We start from the raw sequence: 7,383 nt of genomic DNA, 5'->3' as shown, positions 1-7,383 counted from the left end.
CACAATTTCCGCTGAGTGTCACTGTTACACTCACTGCTATTGTATTTGCACTCGGAGCAGTGAAGTAATGCCCTTTGACCGCCTATATATGTACCGTCCGTGTGCATGTGTCATCTGTGCATGTGCATTGTTGTGCAGGAACATTGATTAAAAGGATAATAATGACTATAATAGTCATTATAGTTTGATTTTAACAAAAAAAAAATTTATTTTTGTATAAATTTTCTCAAATATAATTTTTCAAATTTTATACCTTTAATGTCATTTTAGGTGCTGTCTCTGATTTACTTTTGTTATTAGAATTTTTCTCTTTTAGATTATTTTTTTTTATTTCATTTATTACTTTTTTTGTTCATTCTCTAACTGCTAACAAAAGCTACCAGCCAAAGTCTTTTGAAATCTCACAAACAAATATTTGTTAAGAATGAAGTGTAGTCGGATGTCGACTTGACACTAGCACGAGTAAAAGTAACAACTACTACTACGCAATGGACAAAAACATCTATAGGTCCTATTATCCACTACGTTGCAGTTGCATTAAAGTTTGAATAGAACACACCTTCATTGGTACATAGCTATTTATTTTCTATCATTTAAACAGAAGTGAGGAAAAAAAAAATTAAAATTTTTTAATGCATTCGATCATAGCTTTTCAAAGAAAGTGAAAATCTTTGTTCAATGTGCAAATAAGAAGAAACTTACTTTAGAAAAGTGAAGTCATACCGACCTATAAATTACTTACATATATTTCCAAGAGGATATAGCTTACTTAAACCTTCTTAGAAAGAACTATTATAAGTTTTAGTCAATAAATAGTTAAAATTATGGGTCGTATTATAGTCTGCTACGTATGTTTATTTTTCATCGGTATTGCTTCACAAGCTTAGGCCTTACTAACTCGATATATAGGCTGATAAGTTGAACATTTTTTTTATTTGCTTTAGAAGCTTAGGATCTACTAATTCGGTTTAGTGTTTTGATACTCTGAACTAATTGTTCGATTTATAAATTGGTTAACTTTAATTCCATGAATTTTAGCGTATCGTTTCAATTCGGTTAAAAATAGTGGTTCGGATTTAAAATGGGTAGAGCTCACTCGCATCAAGTTTGAAGATATTGATTAATTTAAATAAAAAAAATATTTGTTGGTCTATGGTTTCTGATAAGTTATCAAATGAGCAATATTTGGGTAAGATATATATATGCAATATTCCCCTCCATAACGTAGTAGATTGGTTCCGCGTTATAGGGGTTTTTTCGTATACACCGTTTACACACGTGTAAAGGTACGGGAAGCTAAATATGAACTGTACAAATCCCCGCGTTATATGGGGGAACGCTCATGTTATAAGGCGGATTGAAATCGCGTGATATGAAAACTCGTTTTAAGGATACCGACTTATAGGGGGGCTTACCGTACATCGTTTACTGTATTCATATATTCATCCGTTGGTTTTCTTTGATTTAAATTTTGGGTAAATTTAATAAAATTCCTTCCTTTGTTATTTTTATCTTCATTATAAAAACACTCTAAGTTTATACTATACACTGTATGCTTGCTTTAGTTACAGACACAATAATAAATTTTACAATCAATCATTCAGTCTCCTATGACCAATAAATAGGTGTACGTAGCGGAACATTAACCAGGAATTTGCCTTTATAAATTTTATGCCAGCGAAAATGAAAACTACGTGCCATACACACGCAAAAAATAGGGAATTTTTCTATTTTATGCTATTTTATGTTCTAAAAAGCACAAAAATTCAATTTTATTACATTTTCACTGAGAAAATCGCAATGAAAAGGTTCATTTTTTTATTTTATTTATTTAATTTTTTTTTTATATTTTTGTTAATATAATTTTTTTTTTTTGCTTTTGTGCGATTACTCTTACTACATATTGCCCCGGCAGGCTTCCAGCAAGGAGGCAGCAATGCAATTGCAGTTTCCATAAGCATTCAGCGCTAGCAGGGCATTTATCCTGTACGCTGCATTTCATTGGGTCCTGTGCTATGTTTTTTTCCGATTTTCGGTCCTCACTTTTCGTTGTGAAAGAAAAACTGCTTTTTAGAATTTGTCGCTACATTCAAGACTTGAATTTGCAATTTTTGTGCAATTTTTATGATTTTAGCCTAAATTTTATTTATATTGAAATTAAAAAGGATATTCGTGCTTTGACTGCTAATGCATTTGTTCCTATTTCTTCTACTTTTATTTCATTTTTTTAGATATTTTATTTTTATTTATATTTTTTCTTCGTCTTATGCACGTTTTCAATATATTTTTTAATGCAAAATGTACATGAAATAGAAATTTTGTGCTTTTAAGTGAAATTTTTATGCATTTTATTGAGTTTTCTTTTTATTCTGTCGTTTTTGGTCAGGGACGAAACAATTAAATGTATTTCCTTTAAATAAAATTTTTCCGATAAAATTTTTTTTTTTGAATTTTCTTAGCTAGGAGCTATAAATTATTTTACTTTTCAGTTGCATAATTAGAGATAGCGGATATGATTAAAAATAATTGAGTTTTTGTGGTAATATATATATTTTTATTTATGTTTTATATGACATTTGTGCCATTTTTGCGGAGCACTGCAATCATGACTGCTTATATACATTGTATAAGGAGAATAAAAGAGAAGAAAGAAGAAAAGCATCAGAAGAGGATAGAATAGAATCAGAATAGAATAAGAATAAAATAAAAAAATAGAACAGAATAGCATAGAAAATGGAAGTGTATTGGTTCCTTATGAAGCAGAACAGTACGATCATGGTCGCTCTTTTGAGCTTTGCACCGACTTCCTCTGTGATTCTTTTGTGCTTCTCACTGACCTCAGCTAAACAGAAGACACTCCGCTTTTCGAATAAAAGACAATATGTCGCCAGTAGAGAATTTTTTTAATATTAGACGGTGGTGGAATTCTTGGTCAAATAATCTCCTTCCGGCTTAGATCAAATTGTGGAATACACAAAGAGTGTGACTTACTACTTTAAGATAAAACCAAAGTTTTGTATCTTTAAAAAGAGCTAGCTTGTTAAGTTGGAAACGCAGGCTTTAATTCATCGTAAGATAAAGAACTTAGATAGTGAAATACTTTTATATACATAATAATTTTATTAAAAATGTATATTATAATAATTAAATGAAATATAAAGCAAATATTTCTCATTAGGTCAGGTTTAAGGACGAGTCTGCAGTAACAGATTAGAATCTTAAGTTCTTAGTACCAGCTAAAGAGATTTGTTGAATAAAGACCTAAGGAATTGAATACTTTTATATACATAATTTTATGTATTATAATATAGGTATGTATTATAATAAGGAAACAAAATATAAATTATACATATAAATTTAGGTTAGGTTTAATTTGTTGCAGACTTCACGTACTCTTGTTTTATTGTATTCTTCTATTAATGATTTGTTTTTTTCCTTGTTCAACATCAAACCCACATTATTTTAACCAATTTATTTTCTTTGAGAATTTCGTGAGGCTTCAGATATTAGTTTGTATTTGATTTTAAGTGTTCTCAAAAAAAATTTTCCAAGATGATATATAATAATAGACGAGAACTTTATAAATTTTTTCTTTCTTGTTGGCTAAGACTACAAAATTCTTCGGTATAATATAATATAATATAATATACCTAAAAGGGGTTTGAAAGAATAATAGTCTTGCGTTTTGCTAAGATTAGACATATGCACAATAGCTGACAGTTTCAAAATTATTTCTTTTTCTTTTGGTTAAGTTCAAATCGTTCTTGAGGATCCTCAAAAATCAGTTTTTCAAGATTTGTAGTCCTGTTTCTTGCCTCGATTTGACATTTGCACGATAGATGACAGCTTTATTATTCTTTCTTTTCTTCTTGTTTGATTGTGTTCTTGTCGCAAGGATTATCAGTTAGAATTTTAAGTCTCTGTGCATGTCTGCGCCTTAAGCAATGACCTTTTACAAGGTAAAATATATTTTAGTTTTTAACAAAAAACAATTATATTATAAAATCATGAAATCCATCATAACCACTTCAGTTTATTTTTTTCATAACTTATTTATATAGCATGTTCAACTATCCAATTAAACCTTAACTATCCACTGAATGTATTTTTTATCCTATTTTTTGAAAGCAAACACTCGTTTAAAAGTATGTAAGCCTCTGGTCATTGTGCATTAATGAATCACATAATGCATGCCATGTAATTTATGAGGTCAACAGAAAAATATAAAAAATGAGCAAAAACTATGGAAAATTGGAAGGCAGAAGGTAAAATAATTTAATATCCTTCTTTGTCAGTTTGCTTCATTTTTCCACTCATTATTTTATTGAAACAATTTTGAGTTGAACATTTATTTTTCTAACTGAAAAAAATGACAGTTCCATTGTATCTAAAGGATAACAATTAGACTACTACACACACATACAATATACAAGTATTTAAGTAATTATACTGGCATATGTATGTGTCGTATCTATAGAATTTTTGTTTGTAGTTCTGTAGTTTCATTGGACGATTTAACGTACACAAAGGCTTGCATGCGAAAATTCAATTGAGCGTAAAAATATATTGTCACAAGGACATCTTTTGAATTCTTATTGTGTATAATGATGACAAAGTACTTGTAGGCTGGGAAAAAATGGCATATCAACACATTAAAGTAAAGAAATAGAAAATCTTACAAATAAAAGATATTCTATGTGTAATTGTAGTTTTGTATTCAAAAAACAAAAAAAAAGAAAAAAAGAAAAGTCAGTTGAGCTGCATATGCTCAGCTTAAAATAGACATTTGGGCTATAGGTCCTGATCCTTTGGCATTGCTCGTCGTTTGTCGTACAAATAAAGCAGTTAATGCTAACAAGCTAAACACAATTTCATGCTAAATTATCATTTTGCACGCCAATATATAAATAAATTTGTACTTTCCCACACCACTTACTTTACTTTACAAGCTGCTGAGACAGCCAGATACACGTACTTTTGCACATACTTCAACGCAGCGAAACGCTGGTGCTGCTTGGTTATTTGTTAAGGCTTATAAACGACAAACAGACAGACAGACAGATAGATAGCAAGACAGACAGCCAAATCCGGCATATGTGTAACATATGTGTGCTTTGTAACAGTTTAAATGATTTGCCACCGCAACTCAAACGACAAGATTTCGTACTTATTTTTAAATTTTACGAATTTGTTGGTTGGCTACGCGTTTTAGATACTTTTTGCTTTCATTGCTATAACTCGTTTAATTTAAAAAAAAATTGCTTATAAATAAAATTAAATTAACAATTTAAGCTTTATTAAAAGCGATTTATGTGAACGTATCTATAAAAAAAAATCAAAAAAAAAAAAAATAACCTGCGGCACACTTTTTTCAGCTAAGTAAACTTATTGACAGCTAATTTATCGTTTTAAATGTAACATTTTGTATCTCAAATGAAGTAGTATTTCGTTGTTGTCATTTCGTTTTTGGTGAATTGATATTTTACTAATTTTTACGTAAATAAAAATTAATCAAAACATTAAGCCAAATCGAAAGATACTCACAACAAGAAGGAGGAACGAGTTTCATCTTAACTGAATAATGTGAAAATATTTAGTATTACACAATTAGTTCGACAGACATAGACATACCCATAGCCACATAAACTAAAACTTTTTACTGGCCAATATATCTATAGAAAACATACGCAATAATCTACACATAACATAGTTAAATAGATACGAATAAATATGCACATTCTATACAAGTTATACACTCATATTTTGTATCTAAGTTACTAGTTTATTGCGTACAAATGAGTTTATCTGCTTAGACTTAAGATAGTCGTATCGTACATTTACAACTGTACAAGAAAGCCTCAATTAAGCATAAAATACAATCCATTTTGAGATACTTAAATGTACGAGTGTTTTGTGCATCCATTCCATATGCTCTTAAGACTTAAAGATACATTCATCTGAACTGTATAAATACACATGTATGTACATGTATGTCAGTTTGTTTCGGTAGATACATAGTGTTGCCTTTGTAGTTATAATTGTGTCTGCATAAAATTTATGAGTTAAATTGAAACAAGTAGCGATCAAAGCTTTATGCGATGCATAAATTTTCGTTAATGAATTTAATTGATTGAAACAATTTTATTGATATTGTTGTGGCTCGGTTCTTATGTAGCTGAGATGCTGATGCTGATGTCGATGTTGATGTCGAAGTCGAAATCGAAGTCACATTTAACGTTGGTGTAACTGAATTTGAATGAATCCGTAACTATATCTCAGCTTGTTGTGAAGTTATTGAAATTGCTGCACATGTATAAAAACATGAAATCAATAAAAGAACAAAAATAATAAAAAAAGTAATATTTTACATATAAATTTGTAGTCTTCAACTGGAATTTAATAAAGCAACAATTTAAATTAATTGTTAGGAACTTCATGATTTACTATAATTGATTTCATTTTGCTCGACAATCAACCTAACCTTTTTTCTACCTATTTTTTATTGGCTTTTAATACACTCAAGCCAATTAATTGGTAAGGTTAATTGGCGTAAAATATGAATATGAATTTTATGAATTATGTATGATGATATCATAAATATGTGGAAAATTTGTACTAGATTATTATATAGAGTGAATGCATTTTATTTTGAAATAATCTTAAGAATTTTGTAACAAAAAATTAAAGTGTTAAGTATTATAAGTACATAATTAATCAGTTACATGGAAGTCGAATTCAATTGAATGATTGAAGAAGGTACAATCTTTAAAGTATTCAAAATTTATAACATAAATAACGATAAGTGTTGCAGACTTCTTGACAAAAAACACTCAATGAATGTGATTAACTAGACACTTCGAGGAAGCAGGTACTTCAAATTGAGTGGAGTTATAATTGCATAAACTCAGAAAGACCTAAAGAACAGTATTAAATGAATTAATCTATGAAAAATATATAGTGGATTGGGTGCAATGCTGACTATAGTACTATGATATGACCCCGTGCAACATTTATCTGTACGAGAAGCTACAATTTTTTACTTTGAAGAGAATTTACATGTTAAAAAATATATTTTGCAACAACAACGATGTTGTTTTCTTTCGCAGAAAATTCTTTTTTTCATATTCGTACTGAGAATACTTCTTTATTTCTTTTTGTGAAAGTTCAATAGACTATCTATCTTTTCTTCGATTTAGATTACATCTCCTTCTATATGTATGCACTTTTTTAAACTATTATATTTTTATACTATTTCCACATATGCTTATCATTTTTTCTTATTCATCTTCCACTTATGTGTCTCGTCTTTCTTGTTTCTTTCTATCCTTTTTCTACATAAGTCCATTTTTATGCTATTGTCATGTGATCTGATCAATCCTTTTT

The sequence above is a fragment of the Teleopsis dalmanni genome, chromosome 1 (assembly GCF_002237135.1).
Source record: "Teleopsis dalmanni isolate 2A chromosome 1, ASM223713v2, whole genome shotgun sequence".
Classification (NCBI taxonomy): Eukaryota; Metazoa; Arthropoda; class Insecta; order Diptera; family Diopsidae; genus Teleopsis; species Teleopsis dalmanni.
The sequence above is the reverse complement of the archived record's forward strand: the minus strand, read 5'-3'. Positions refer to the sequence as shown.